Source organism: Rattus norvegicus, chromosome 2 (genome assembly GCF_036323735.1).
Source record: "Rattus norvegicus strain BN/NHsdMcwi chromosome 2, GRCr8, whole genome shotgun sequence".
Lineage (NCBI taxonomy): Eukaryota > Metazoa > Chordata > Mammalia > Rodentia > Muridae > Rattus > Rattus norvegicus.
In genome coordinates this window covers 128,539,668-128,555,238 of record NC_086020.1, presented here as the reverse complement: position 1 = coordinate 128,555,238, position 15,571 = coordinate 128,539,668, and the positions used below count along the sequence as shown (strand labels likewise).

General features: G+C 37.4%; 1 pseudogene; it reads left to right on the top strand.

Moving 5' to 3' along the window:
* Positions 1-402: 402 nt before the first annotated feature.
* On the top strand, positions 403-12,068 carry Hnrnpf-ps1 (heterogeneous nuclear ribonucleoprotein F, pseudogene 1; annotated as a pseudogene).
* Positions 12,069-15,571: the final 3,503 nt, after the last annotated feature.

Genomic DNA, 15,571 nt, shown 5'->3' with positions numbered 1-15,571 from the left:
GTAAATAAAGTCTAGGCTCATGTCTGCAAGCATACCACAGAATCAGTAACAGAGTCCCTCCAAGAGACACAACAAGCAGAATAAAGTGTCAGATACAGATACTAGCACCCAACCAATGGACAGAAGGTGGGCACCCATGTGGTTGAATTGGAGGAAAGCTGGAAGAAGCTGAAGAGGAGGGCTGCCCCATGGAAAGACCAGCAGTCTCAACTGACCTGGACCCCTGAGATCTCTTGGACACTGAGCCACCAACCAGGCAGCATACACTATCTGATATGAGGCTCCCCATTTATATACAGCAGAGGCCTGCTTTGTCTGGCCCCAGTGAGAGAAGATGCACTTAACACTAGAGAAACGTGGGCCCCAGGGAGTGGGGAAGTCTAGTGAGGTGGGAGTCGGGAGATGGGGAGAAACCTTGGAGTCAGAGGTGTGGGGAAGGAGGTATGGGGTGGGGAACAAGGTGGGGGCAGACCAGGAGAAGGATGAAAACCGACTGTAAAACAGGATTAAAGGAAAAAAAATTCAATTATTTAGACATCTCCGGGTGATTGATCAGTTTCAACATTTTAAAAACAAGTTTAATCATCTCAGGTTAGTTTTTTAATAACAGTTATAGGACTGGGTCTAACCTTGCATTCTTAAATGTGCTGTATAGGCACAATGCCTGTATGTAAGTAACAATATTAATCTCAATTTTAAATTAATAAGAAATTCATACCAATGAAAATCTTAAACTTGTATCAAATAAATTCTATACCAATATGAAAGATTATAACTTCAGCTTAGTAACAAATATAAGGATTTCTACCAAATGAGATTATTGCAGTCTGATCAACTTGAACTAATTCCTCCTGTCAAATTATGACCATTTCTAAATTCTCCAGAATGACAACGTAAGAATAACCACCTCCAGCCTTCCAAAGTTCAGGGAATCAGGGTGATGACTCTTCAATAACTTCTTCAAGATGTGCATAGGCATTGAAATATCTTGAAGAGGGTGGTTATGGAAAAATAAGGGAGTTATTAGGCCTTAAGAAGGTCACACCAATGATTATTGTAGTGTCTGATGTCTGTGTTGACTGGATCCAGACTGAAAGTCCCTGATCAGGAGTTCAAGTAGGCCAGTTCTGCATTCTGATGATGAGCCTCACTAAAGCTAATCTGAGATGATTAAACATAGAAATTAAGGGCCAGATAACAAATTCATGGCTCCAAGTTTATTGTTAGGGTGTTTTCAAGATAATTTCTTAAGAGTAGTGAATGGACTATAGTCCAGATTATTTTATATGGTTTTCAAAAATGTCAGAAATCCACAAAATGTGACATTTAAAGTTATTTATTATTCTTTTGTTGTTGAGACATATTTGTTCCTAGCAGCTACTCTTTTGTGGATTCAGAGGTGATATAATACATTGTGGCTAGGTAGCCACTAGGTAGAAATTTCTGATTTCATATTAGACAAAATATTGTCAAGAAAAGGACACACTATGCAGAATAGTTGATGAATAATCTCCGCCATGTAAGAATAATCAGCCCTTCAAAATTCTGTGTTAGATGATCCTAGGCCAGAAGACCAAAGACTGATACTCTTACGTGTTGCTAACAGGGTGCTGTGCAGGTAGACAATTATCTCTACTACCTGTGTCAGGTCTGGAAGCGGTAGGCTTACTATATTTACAGATAGTATTGGTAGTTCTCAGATTTTTTATGGGATTGAAGACTAGTTCTAGTTTCATAGCCTACCCAGGCTGTTTAACTTTGAGAGAATATATTTAATTGGATAGTCATCAGATAGCATTCAAGCTAGCCAAGACATAACAACATATAGATTTTAAGCTTTTCTTAAGCTAAATAGATAACAAAATATTCTATTTTATTGACAGAAATGATGGGCAGGGTGTTATCTATATTTTGCACTTTGTAAATTACAAAATGATAATAGCCGTGCTTTGAGAGAAAAGTTTCTTTTTTAATAAGACAGAAAGGATGAAGTGTAGATTTTTGCCTTTATACAGGAGAGGGGCAGGTCCTGTGATTGGACAATGAGAAAGTGGGGCAGGGACAGAGTTTTGGTAAGGGAGAAAGAGGGACGAGAACAGGAATCAAAATGGTGGCAGGAAAGGACAACCTAGGTCCCTGTGGCCTTAAATAGCCACAGATAGTAATGAATATTTCTTAAAAGATGGATTTTTATAGGTCAATTTATCTTATCTAGGTGGGCAGTTTATATCATAAATTGGCTCTGAGTTTATTGTGTGAACATTTTGTGGAGTATAAATTTACTGAGATAAATTACTGATATTGTTAAATTACAAAAAAATGAACAATTTTACTCAGTGATTAGTACATACAAGAAATTTTGCTACATTATGCATACATATAGAGTATAGGTTTTAGAGTAGCACATGAACCATCAATAATTATGATGAGATAATATCCAAGTAATGTGATTTTTGCAATTTGTCAACAATAGTGTTTTGTATTATATAAAGAAAATCAATGATAGTAAGCTTTAGAACTTAATTCTAATTTCATCTGTGCAATTGTATATAAGAAGGATTATAAAACAATTTGGGTGCATACATCAATTTTCCTTTGATTACTTTCAGAAGTTTCTTAAATTCATAATATTTCAGGTATACCTTAAATTCCTAAGTAAATACATTCTAAGAATGATAAAAAAAAAAAACCAAACAAACAAATGAAATCTAAAGTTATATAGACCCACTAAGTCAACTTTTTATGGTTTTATTTTCTAGTCTTTCCAAAAAGCTACCAAAAGTATTATAAAATTATTTATTGACTCAGAATTCATTAGGACCAAACATGTTGAATCATTCTAGAAAGAGGGGTGAAAATGCTGATCCTACTTCATTATATCCATACTGGATGCTTGGCTCTCTCAATTTACAAATTTTTAACTGAGAAATATACTTAGGTCAAAAAGCCCCAATTTGTCATATATCAAATTAGAATAATCCTATAAAGAATAATTAACCATTCCACAGATTGAGAGAGCTGCTTGCCAAAAATGCACAGCAGTCTATAGAGAATGAATCTTTTATTTTAATTACCAGATTTCTTACAAGATCATTATTGAATATTATGTAAAATTGTGTTATCTTCTTTAAGTCAAAAGGGACAAGATTGAACATAATTGAACTTGGTACACGACTGGTATTGTCTATAAATTATTAAAAAATGAACATTCAACTTAACAATGGTTTTATAATTCATAAGGCCATGTGTTTTATTACTAAATATCAAATATCCTCTATAAAGTCCTTGTACTACTTTGTTTTTATTTCGATCTGTTAAAATGATGTCAGCATATAGTTTAAGACCACAACTGCTAAATAAGTGTAAGAAACATCAGGAGCATGAACAATTGGTAAACCATTCTGATTAACTAGGATTTTGTAGCTTTTAAAAATATGTACCTGACACAGCAACACCACTAACATGTTGTTAATTATTAGTCTCTGAAATAAACTTCTGGCAGGATAAAGGACACTAACAAGACTCAGGAAACAACCAAACCTGAGAGACTCATGAAGTCAATAATTGAAGCAATATAAGGAACAAAAGTGTGCTGAAGAGGCGACTCCCCCATGGTGTGAGCCACCTACAAGCATTCAGAATACTTCCACAGTGCAGGCTTCAGGTATCACCATTCTTCATAGGGCAGGCTTTCAGTGATGCAGTTACTGGCCTGAATCACTTTTGCTCCTCTTATTAATTACAATTAGCTAATCGATTCATCAATATGTTCTTGGTCTTATGCCTTTGTTCGGTCAGTCTTTTTCTGGAATAAATCAATGGTTTTACATAATTTTCCAGAATAAATTAAACATTCTATGCTTTGAGTATGCTGCTAGTCTGCTTCCTTTTTTGGAATCTATCTTAAGAAGTCCATATGATAATGATCCACTGACCATATAGAACAGACCACAGCATAAGACAAGTGTGAAGAAAATTTGCTTACAACCTGTCATGTGGAATCTGGGTGCAAAGTGTTTAAAGGAACAGATGCATCAGTGACCACTGTACTCTAAAGCATAAAATGGTGTTAGCCAGATGGCTCAGTATTTAAAAGGCGTGCCACTAAGCCTGACAAACTGTGTTCAAGTACTGAGACTTATATGGTCTGGTGGAAAAGTAGCAATGCTCCCATATTATCCTGTGACTTCCATGCCAATGCTGTGGGACACACACACACACACACACACACACACACACACACACACACACACAAATGTTATGCACTCGCTGAGAAGTGAATATTAGCCCAAAAGCTCAGATTACCCCAGATACAATCCACAGACAACATGAAGCTCAAGAAGAAGGATGACCAAAGTGAGGATGTTTCAGTCCTTCTTAGATTGATAACAAAAGTACTCATAGGAGGCTATATGGAGACAAAATTTGGAGCAGAGGTTGCCCCACTTGTGCATCCAGCCCATATACATACAGCCACCAAACCCAGAAATATTGCTGCTGCCAAGAAGTGCATGCTGATGGGAGCCTGATATAGCTGTCTCCTAAGAGGCTTTGCCAGAGCATGACAAATACAGAGGCAGACGTTCACAGCTGACCATTGAACGAGAACAGGGATCCCATTGGAGGAGTTAAAGAAAAGATTGAAGGAGCTGAAGGCATTTGCAACCCCATAAGAACAATAATACCAATGAACCAGGACTCCCAGGGACTAATCCACCATCCAAAGTGTACACATGAACAGACCCATGGATTCAGCTGCATGTGTAGCAGAGGATGGCCTTGTTGGGTATCAATGGGAGGAGCAGCCCTTGGTAATGGCAAGGTTCTATCTCCCAGTAAAGGGGAATATCGGGGGAAGGTAAAAGGATTGGGTAGATGGGTGGAAAAGGGGGAATGAAAAAGGGGGGATGAGGGATGGAATTGGGGGGTTTATGGACAGGAAACCGGGAAAGGAGATAACATTTGAAATGTAAATAAATAAAAAATATCCAATAAAAGAAAAGAAAAATAGGACTGCCAAAGTCACTGATGCATATTAAAAGGGAATTATTTTTGTCTTTATTAAATACCATATAGTATCATAGGCAATCATCATAATTTCATGTTTCTATTTTCATGAGAATATAAAAGAAAGTATGGTGAATATAATTGAGTATTATTTGTATTCCTAGTACTGCTTTTAAGGAGATGGGAGAAAGTCAAATGTTTTTCAAGAAATGAGTTGCTCTATACAATTGATTTATGAAACAGTGAAAATTCCATCATTTAATTTTCCCAAATTAAAACTAAATAAAAACTGTCCCACAAAAAAATAAAAATAAAAACAAAATATTGCTTCTAAAACAAGAAAGAAATAAAAAAGAGATGATTTCAGTGCTGGAGAATTTATCAGTGTGTAAAGTACTCGTTAGTTAAACATAAAGACTTGGGTTTGTGTCCACAGAATTATTGTGAAATATTAGGCAAAGTAGTCTGAACCCCAAGGCCAAGCTGTAAGGCAAGAGGTCCAGGTGGATCAAGGGATCCAGGTGGAAGATAATGACTCAGTGGCCCAGCAGCTGATCTAATCTAAGGATATGCTCCAGGTTCCGGTTCAGTGAAGGAGACACCAAACTCCTAAATACTAAAGTTCATGCATTTGTCAGTGCATGCACATGTGTGCATACTTGCTTTCTCTCTCTCTCTCTCTTTCTCTCTCTCTCTCTCTCTCTCTCTCTCTCTCTCACACACACACACACACACACACACACACACACACACACACAAATACACAGAGAGAGAGAGGGGAAGGGAGGGGAAGGGAGAGAGACAGACAGACATACAGACAGACAGAAAACAAAGAGAGATACACACACAAATGCATGCACACATACACACACGCATGCACTCACGCACACACTGCAAAGTTGTTATTTTAATGATTCTACTTATATAGATAAAACAAATATGGTCATATAAAATGGAGGTTGATGTACATGTAACTGAGCTCATTAAAATTTCATCATCATCTTCAGTAAACAATTGTATTTTGACACAATGGTCAATGATTCCTAAACTGCATCAATGTACATGAGAAGAGGTGTTGTCTCGCTATTTGATATTGTCCACGTGGCTTCCTTTTTTACCCCTAGGAAAACCAAAGAACAGTTTATTTTAGTATACTTCAAAAACCATGTGCTTCTTCCTTTTTATAATTGAGATTCCACCCTATGCTCCTGGAAACTATTCACTTTGCCAGCTGATGTCACAGAGATGTCCTTCTGTGATTTTCTGATGGGTAACATGAAAATTAAGCATGTTTGTTTTTACCTTATCTGACTTTTCAATTAGTAAATTCTGAGTAATGTTAAGTTCCACATTTAGAATATATTTGCATAGTAGGTACTATCGGAAGTGCATACTATGGATTCCTATAAGCTGAGATATGGTGTTCCTTTGAAACCTTTAACTTACTAAAGTTTTAATGCATCTAACATTGTTGCTAGTGGTCGTTTCTCAATGTTGTAGCTGTGACTTAATGTAAGTAAGTCCTATAAAATATCAACTTATAGTATATTTTCTTAGAGAGCAAACAGTTTATATCACAGACTTTTTTGGTTTTGGCTTCACTGGTACTAAACAAGCGTAATATTTTCATATTGACATGAATAAATGAAAATAAATCAGTATTGAATTCTATGTGATAAATACATTATTTGTAAAGATACAAAATTTTTCTAAAATGATCAAGTTAAAACTTTAGTAATGAGTAACTAAATTCATGAAACAGAATGTATTTTGGCATCATCAATGTAGTCACTTAAAATCCATTAACATGACATAAATAAGAGAGTATATTGAAGCCCCTGAAAATTTAACACTTTGTTTCTACTACATAGCACACCACAGGCTTTGAAGTTACAAGAAACTATCATTTAAAAACTCGAGACCCCAAAAGTACAACAATGCCAAGCAACCAGAGCTTCCAGGGACTAAGCCACTACCCAAAGACTATACATGGACTGACCCTGGACTCTGACCCCATAGGTAGCAATGAATATACTAGTAAGAGCACCAGTGGAAGGGGAAGCCCTGGGTCCTGCTAAGACTGAACCCCCAGTGAACTAGTCTATGGGGGGAGGGCGGCAATGGGGGGAGGGTTGGGAGGGGAACACCCATAAGGAAGGGGAGGGGGGAGGGGGATGTTTGCCCGGAAACCGGGAAAGGGAATAACACTTGAAATGTATATAAGAAATACTCAAGTTAATAAAAAAAATGAAATTACATTGTATGGAAAGTCTCAAAAATATGAGTATTCCATATATTGGAAATGAAAGCACATTTTTTATTAATTTATTTTTCTTGTTTTATTGAAAATGGATTCTTCTCTTATATAATACATTCCAAGAATATTTCCCTTCCCTCTACTCCTCTAAGCTCCCCCACCAACCCACTAACTCTGCTCTCCTCCTATTTACTCCTACTCTGTCTCCCTTCAGTCGAGTGGGAAACTTTCAAATGAGCAGGCATCTAAGAAACTACAACCTAAAAATATAAAACAAAATAAAATGAGGCAAGGCAAAAAACCAGCATACAGAAGCTGAACACAGAAACCCAACAGGGTGAAAAGAGTCTCATGACCAGACAAAATAGTCAAACACACCTCTGCTCCCACAGGTCAGACTCCCATAAAAACACCAAGCTAAGAGTCACAACATATTTACATGGTGCAGGACCTTGTATGCAGGCTCTGTGCTTACTGCTTCAGCCTTGGTGAAACCATGTGAGCCTGGCTTAGTTTATTCAATACTGCATGTTTTCCTGTTATCCTCCTATTGTCTTTCCTCCCCATAGTTTACAAAATTCCCTGAGTTCAAAGGGAGTGATTTGATGGAAACCTCCACATTAGACATTCTCTCCAAATAATGCCTGGCTGTGAATCTCTGCATCTGTTTCTATCTGCTTCCAGAGGAACTGGACAAGAAACAAATCTATGACTATAACAGAATATCATTAGGAATCAGTTTATTGATATATATTTATAAGATTTTGTTCATTCATTCATTTGTTCATTCACTCATTCATTCACTCATTCATTTATTTTGACTAGTCATGCAGGGTTCTGCCCTAGGTCTCTAGGCTAGTTGGTATCTAGTTATTGTCCATCCAAGCAGTGTCAAACATAAGTTCACTCTTATGGAGTGGGCCTCAATTAAATCACATATTAGTTGGCTCCTCCCACAACTTCTGCACCACCTCTACTTCAGCACACCTTGCAGACAGGACAGAGTGTAAGTCAAAGTATTGGTGGCCAGGTTGGTGTCCACATTTCTTGTTTGATAGATTACAAAGTACCTTCCCACTCTAAAGAGACCAGAAGGTCCAGGTGAAGACTTTATGCAAGCATAAGTTTGATATCTCTATGTCTAATGAGGTGTGAGAATGTTTTCCTCTGCAGTGGGGGCTGGCTGTACATTTGTAGACAGCAACCTTCTGTCCTAGAATCAGACTGGTTGATTTGGGGATCTCCATGGGACTCCCTTTATCAAAAATTTTGCCAAATCCAACCCAATCCTGACACTAGGAGCCTTGGCTGGCTGTAAGAAATGGCCTGTTTAGGCTCCATCCCACTTTACTAGGAGTTCTCACTAGGTTCGCCATCATATATTTCAGGCAGTATCCACTGCACTAGGTTTCTACACCACCCCCGTTCTCCCTATCTCTCCACATACTCTTTCCTTCTACTCCATCATTTTCCCACACCTGATCCCTCCTTCTTCCACTTACAACTTCCCCAAGTCTACTTGTAAAATCATTTTCATTTCCCCTTCTCAGCCAGATCCATGCTTCTTCCCTATAGTACTCCTCTTTACCTAACTTTTCTTGATGTATGGATTGCAATATAATTATTATTTACTCGGTGACTAATATAAATTATAAATGAATGCATACCATATTTGTCTTTCTGGACCTATGTTACCTTACTTAGAATGATTTTTTTCTAGTTCCATAAATGTGCCAGCAAATCTCATGATCTTGGTTATTAACAGTTGAATAATGCTTCATTGTATAAATGTCCATTATTTAATCCCATCTACTTATTTACAGAGTTTACTTTATTGTTAAACTTAATTCTGTCATTTGATTTCTACTTCAAAAGTTAATGTAAGCTGTGCCCTGTCTTCCTGAAGATTGAGAACTAAAAAGAGATGCACCTGTACTTTCCCAGGAGCTCTCTGCATTTTTTTAAATATCAGGAGAAGTTGAGGTTCATAGGCAATGTACATTATTTAGAATTTTAGAGCAAGCACAGAGCCAAAATGAGAATTTTCAACTGAGGAATCTTGAATGGCTAAGAAGCACATAAAGAAATGTTCAGCATCCTTAGTCATCAGGGAATTGCAAATCAAAACGAACCTGAGATTCTACCTCACACCAATCATAATGGCTAAGATCAAAAATGCAGGTAACCACAGATGCTGGTGAGATTGTAAAGAAAATGGAACACTCCTCCATTGTTTGTAGAATTGCAAACTGGTACAACCACTCTGGAAATCAGTCTGGTGGTTCCTGAGAAAATTGGAGCTAGTTTTACCTAAAACCTAGCTATACCACTACCGGGCATACCAAAAAAAAAAAATGCTCTAACATATAACAAGGAAACATGGTCCACTATGTTCATAGCAGTCTTATTTATAATAGCCAGAAGCTGGAAACAACCCAGATTTCCCTCAACAGAAGAATGAATACTACTCAGTTATTAAAGCGATTAGTTCATGAAATTCTTAGGCAAATGGATGGAAGCAGACAGTATCTTCATGAGTGAGCTAACCCAGTCACAAAAGAACACACACTGTATGTGCACACTGATAAGTGGGTAGTAGCCCAAAAGCTCACAATGCGCATGATAAAACCCACAGCGCATACGAAGCTTAGAAGGAAGGAAGATTCGGTCCTGAATTGAGGGGAGAACCAGATGATCGTGGGAAATAGAGGGAAAGTGGAACCAGGGAGGGACAGAGAAGGAGCAGGAAAAAAGGGGGGCAGTATCAGGAACTGAAGGGGATGTGAGAAAGTTACAGAGGGTAAGAAAATGGAACTTAAATATGTAGCAGGGTGGGCTGAGGAACTAGGGATAGCTACTGGAGGGTCCCAGAAACCAATGAAATGTGAGACTTCCAGGACCCAACGGGTATGACTTTAGCTGAAATGCACAGAGAAGGGGAAGATAGAACCTGCAGAGATCAACTCCAGTAGATAGGCATGGCCTCAGGTCGAAGGCTGAAGCCACCCACCCAATTCAAAGATTTTAACCTAGAAATGTTTCTATCCAAAGGAAGAAGAGGGACAAAAAATGGCAGAAACTGGAGGAAGAGCCATCCGGGAACTGGTCCACCTGGAGTTCATCATGTCTGCGCACACCTAACCTGATACTGTTGCTGTGATCAAGAGGTGCTCTTGCTAACAGGAACATAGTGTTGCGGTTTCTTCGGAGGTCTGGCTAAAAACTGACCAATGCAGATGTGGATGCTTGGAGCCAACCATCAGACTGAGCTCAGGTACCCTAGTGGGGGAGCTGACAGAAGGGCTGGAGAGGCTGAGGGAGATTGTAACCCCACAGGAAGAACAGCATAGACTGGCTCGACCACCCAGTGCTCTCAAAGACTAGACCACTAAATGAAGGAGTGAACCAGGAGGAATCCATGACTCCAGATACATATATGACAGAAGATGGCCCTGCCTGACACGGAGGGGAGGCCCTTTGTCATGTGGAGATTTGATGCCCCAGCATAGGTGGATGCTGGAGTGGTGGGGAAGGAGAGGGTGGGATGGGGAAGCACCCTCATACATGCAAAGTGGAGTGGGATGGGGGTTGGTAGAGGAGTAGCTGGGAAGTGGGATATCACTTGATATATAAATGAATGGAATGATTAATAAAATAGAAAAAATAAAAAATAGAATGTAGGAGATTTAAAATTTCCTGTATGCACAATTTATGATGGAATCATGTGCATTCATTTTATTTATAATAGAGAAGGCATGTAGAGTGGGGCAACTTGTGTTGAACTTCTGTCAGAAGAGGTTATAAAATTGGCTCTGACAAAGGACAGGAAAAATAAAGGACACTGGTATATTTTGGTGCTCAAGTCATGAATAACGAAGATGGACTGGGTGTTGTATTACATTGATTCAATAAATGCTAACCACTTTACTCTGGCTTTGTGAGGCCTCAGGGACTCCCATTTGGATGTACAAAGGAAGAAATTATTTGGTACTTCTTAGGATTGTAAAATGCCAAATGGGATCATATTACCTACTGACTCTGAGGGTAACATTACAGGAGAGGCCTCCATTCGGTTTGCATGACAAAACTGAGATAAGAAAGCTCTAGGTAGGTACAAGGCCAGAATAGGGAACAGGTATATAGAAGTCTTCAAGAGCAGTGAGGAATAAGTTAGGTAATACTCAGATTCAACTCTGAAAGTCATGTCTTTGGAGAGGCCTGGGGTCTATGACTGATCTGGCACAGCCCAGTACATGTCATTATGAAAAAAAACAAAAAACAAAAAAACAGACAGCCAGACCTTGGTATGATTAGATCTGATGTTTATAGTACAGATTCAATGGACTATTAAAAACACAGTGACATTACTGTGGGCTATGGTTTCAACCACGGTCTCTCAGGAACTTATGACCACAATGAGTTTATAATGCAGAGTACCACAGACCATGCCTCCATGTGAAAGGTCTGCTCTAGAAAGCAATGGAGAATATCAACAACTTCTTTTCACTCAACCCGTGACAGTTCATATTGAGACTGGCCCTGATGGGAGAGAAACAAGAGAGGCTGATGTTAGGTTGATCACCCACAAAGAAACAGTGACAGCTATATTGAAGGACAGTGCCAACGTGCAGCAAAGACACATGGAACTGTAACTGAAATCAACAACCATGGCTAGCAATGAGGCTGCATAGCAGCCAGATGATACAGAGCACAGGAACTGGAGTGTCTGCTGCAGAGCCAGTCAGTGAGTGGCTGTGATATGGTCAGCTTCAGTGGCCAGAAAAACATGGGTGGATATGATTAGTATTGGAATTCTTAAGTTATTTCAATCCAAAATCTCACAGACAGCAAATAAGCAGCCAATACCAGTTTATAAACCTAGAGGAATCTGCTGTACCCACTTGACCCCACCAGTTTGTGAAATATAAATTTTGAAAAAAATTACTTCTTTGTTTTCTTACAAAATTTCCTTGTAGCATGTAATATTGAGTAAGCTATTTTTCTGCTTTTCTCAATTACCATTTCTTAAGAATGACATTATCTGACTTAAGTAGTTTTAAGTATGTTGAATGGATCTTTAAGCACACCACAGTGAATTCGCTGGGGGCATGCATTTTTCTAAAGTGCTAGATCCCAGATGCAAAGAGAAGAATTTTTCATATTCATTCTAGTTTATATTTCATTTAAGACCTTTAAATTAAAGTAATTGCTGAGGCACTGACTAAAGCATTCTTTACAGTCTATTTTCCTAAGTGAAACTTGTTCAATTTTTTGTTATTTTTTCCCTTAAAAGAAAGAAATTTTAATAAAAGCAAATATGATTTTTCATTTACTAAAACAATTTTACAAATAAATATCACTGATTTTTAGAGATAGGTGCAAGCAGATAGTGAAGAACCTGAACATGGTAACTATACTTACACAGCGACAGACAAGTGAAATGTTGTAGTTGAATAAAGATGCCTGCTACTGAGCCCTGTAATCTACATTCTATCCTTGGCACCTACATGGTGGAAGGAAAGAATCAACTTCTAAAAGTTGTCCTTTTTTGGTCACAAACCCATCATGGCATACATATGTTTGAACACTCCCTCACGCACACAAACTTGCGCACAAACACAACAAATGCATGTAAAAATAAAAAAAGAAAAAAAACAGCTAATTGCATTGAGTTCTCTATTGTTCTGGAATATTTCTTCATGGCTTTCCAATAACATGTTGTTCTGTTACTTTCCTTGTGTCTGTTTGCATTTTGAAATATTTTCCTTTCTATTTAGACAATTGAAGAAAATGATAATCGATTGGCCCATTTCAATTAATCTCCTTTGAACTCATGTTGCATTATATGGTGTCTCTTTTAAATAGGCCATCCCCTTGAATTCAAAAGGGAGTACAGATAAATTAAGCCTTGTTCATTTAGACTCTATTGACCTGATTCTACTATAATGTATTTTCGTAAACACACATCTGTTGTTTATCATGAAAGACTAAGAGTGCATTATAATTAGAAATCTGTTGGTAATTTATTTGCTTCTTAACCACCTGCTTCATATGGATCATATTATCTTGTGTTATAATATTCTTCTATTACAGAAAGAAAATATACAATAACCAAACATCTTTCCCAGTTTTAAAAATCATCTTGGTTTTACTTGGACATTAATTTTATATAAGGGTGTTTTGTTTCATAGTGACAACTCTTTAACATATAATAGCTAATGTTTCTTAAAGACTTGATTCTATTACCAGTATATGAATCAGATAAATTACTACATTGACTACTCCCAATTTTTATTTACTATTATTTTCCAAAATTGCACATCTTATTTTTCTCAAAATATTTTCACCTTTTCCTCCCAGAAGAGATTGTCTTATCTATTCTCTAATAATGTACATGATCTTATAATTTTAATGAGTAAATCATATTGCTAACTTAACATATCTAAAGCAAGGTCTGAAGAGATAGCTGACCAGTGGAGAGCATTTGCTGCACTTGCAGAGGACCCAAATTTAGTTCCCCAAACCAATAGGCAATACACCTTTCCTACCTACATGAATACCAGTATGCACATGGTGCACATACATTCAGACACACCACTCATATACAAAAAATACATAATTAGATAGATGATAGATGATAGAAAGATGATAAATAATTAAAAATAAACTCAAACTTTAAACCATTATCAGGAGCTTAACCTTTAGGAGAGTGTTTCATAGAAGCAATATTTCCTTGTGAATATGGTTTATATTTAATTTAAATAAAAATAAATTATGAATAGGCGGATTGACCATGTGCAAAAATATACTAAATAATCAAAGAATAAAAAATAAGGGAAATGTCTTGTTTCAGAGAGACTTTAAACTTTTATATCATTTATGTATTGCTTTTAAACACTGCTGAAATATATATGGAGTTAGCCTATCTCTGTTAAAATTCCAACTGAAAAACAATATTTGCACTGTTTGCTAGATATTGCTTTTCTGACAATAAATTATGTATTTCTCTACTGAGATTTGATGAAATTTTTGGATTTTATATAGAAATAGCTATAACAGGGTCTTCTAGGTACAACTATTTTAGGAAATAGAGTCTGAGAATTCTAGGATGAAGAAAAAGGATAAACCTTGAGATTTAAAGAAGAACCAAAAGTAGGTTATTACCAATATATAGATATAGATAAAAGAGTAAAAAAAAGTCAGTGCTTCATACAGAATTGAAGTCCGAATTATCACGTTAAGATCAACTGTACACTCCTAATTGCCTCATTTAGGTAGTGGAGGCAGGAGTTTCAGGATCATGCTCAACAAGAGAAGCTTTAGAGACTAAAGAGAAGCAAATAGCATAGTGTTCATCTCCTATTATGTGTAACACCTATGCTATGAATTTTAGATTCTAACAAGACATCTATGCCAAAAAAATAATTTCTTAAGCCTAGACATGAGTAAAAATTGACACTAGATTATAACAAATTACTTAGTTTTAGTTTTATCCTATATCAATAATAATATATTTATTACTACAATCCTTTTTTGGACCTAGTATTACGTAAGGACACAGCTATACTACTCCTGGGCATGTACCAGAAAGATGCTCCAATACATAACTGCTCCACTATGTTCATAGCAGCCTTTTTTATAATAACCTGAAGCTGGAAGAACCCAGATGTCCTTTAACAGAGGAATGGATACAGAAAGTGTGGAATACTACTCACCTGTTAAAAACAATGACTTCATGAATTTTTTAGGCAAATGGATGGAACTAAAAAATATCAACCCAAGTGAAGTAACCCAGTCACAAAAGAACACACATGGTATGTACTCACTGATAATTGGATATTATCCCATATGTTCAGAACACCCAAGATACAATTAACAGACCATATAAAGCTAAGAAGGAGGACCAAAGTGTGGATGGTTCAGTCTTTCTTAAAAGGGGGAACAAAATACTCACAGGAGGACATACAGAGACAAAGTCTTGTGGAGAAACTAAAAGAAAGGCCATCCAGAGTCTGCCCCACCTGGCGATCCATCCCATATACAGCTTCCAAACCCAGACCCTATTGCTGATGCCAAGAAGAGCTTGCTGACAGGAGACTGTTATAAGTGTTCCTGAGAGACTCTGCTAGAGCCTGAAAAAAATACAAAGTAGGAGGTTCAGAGGCAAACATTGGACTGAGCATAGGGACCCAAATGAAGAAGTTAGAAAAAGGCCTGAAGGAGCTCCAGGGGTTTGCAACCCCATAGGAAGAACAGCAATATCAACCAACCAGACTCCCCAGAGCTCCCATGGACTAAACCACCAAG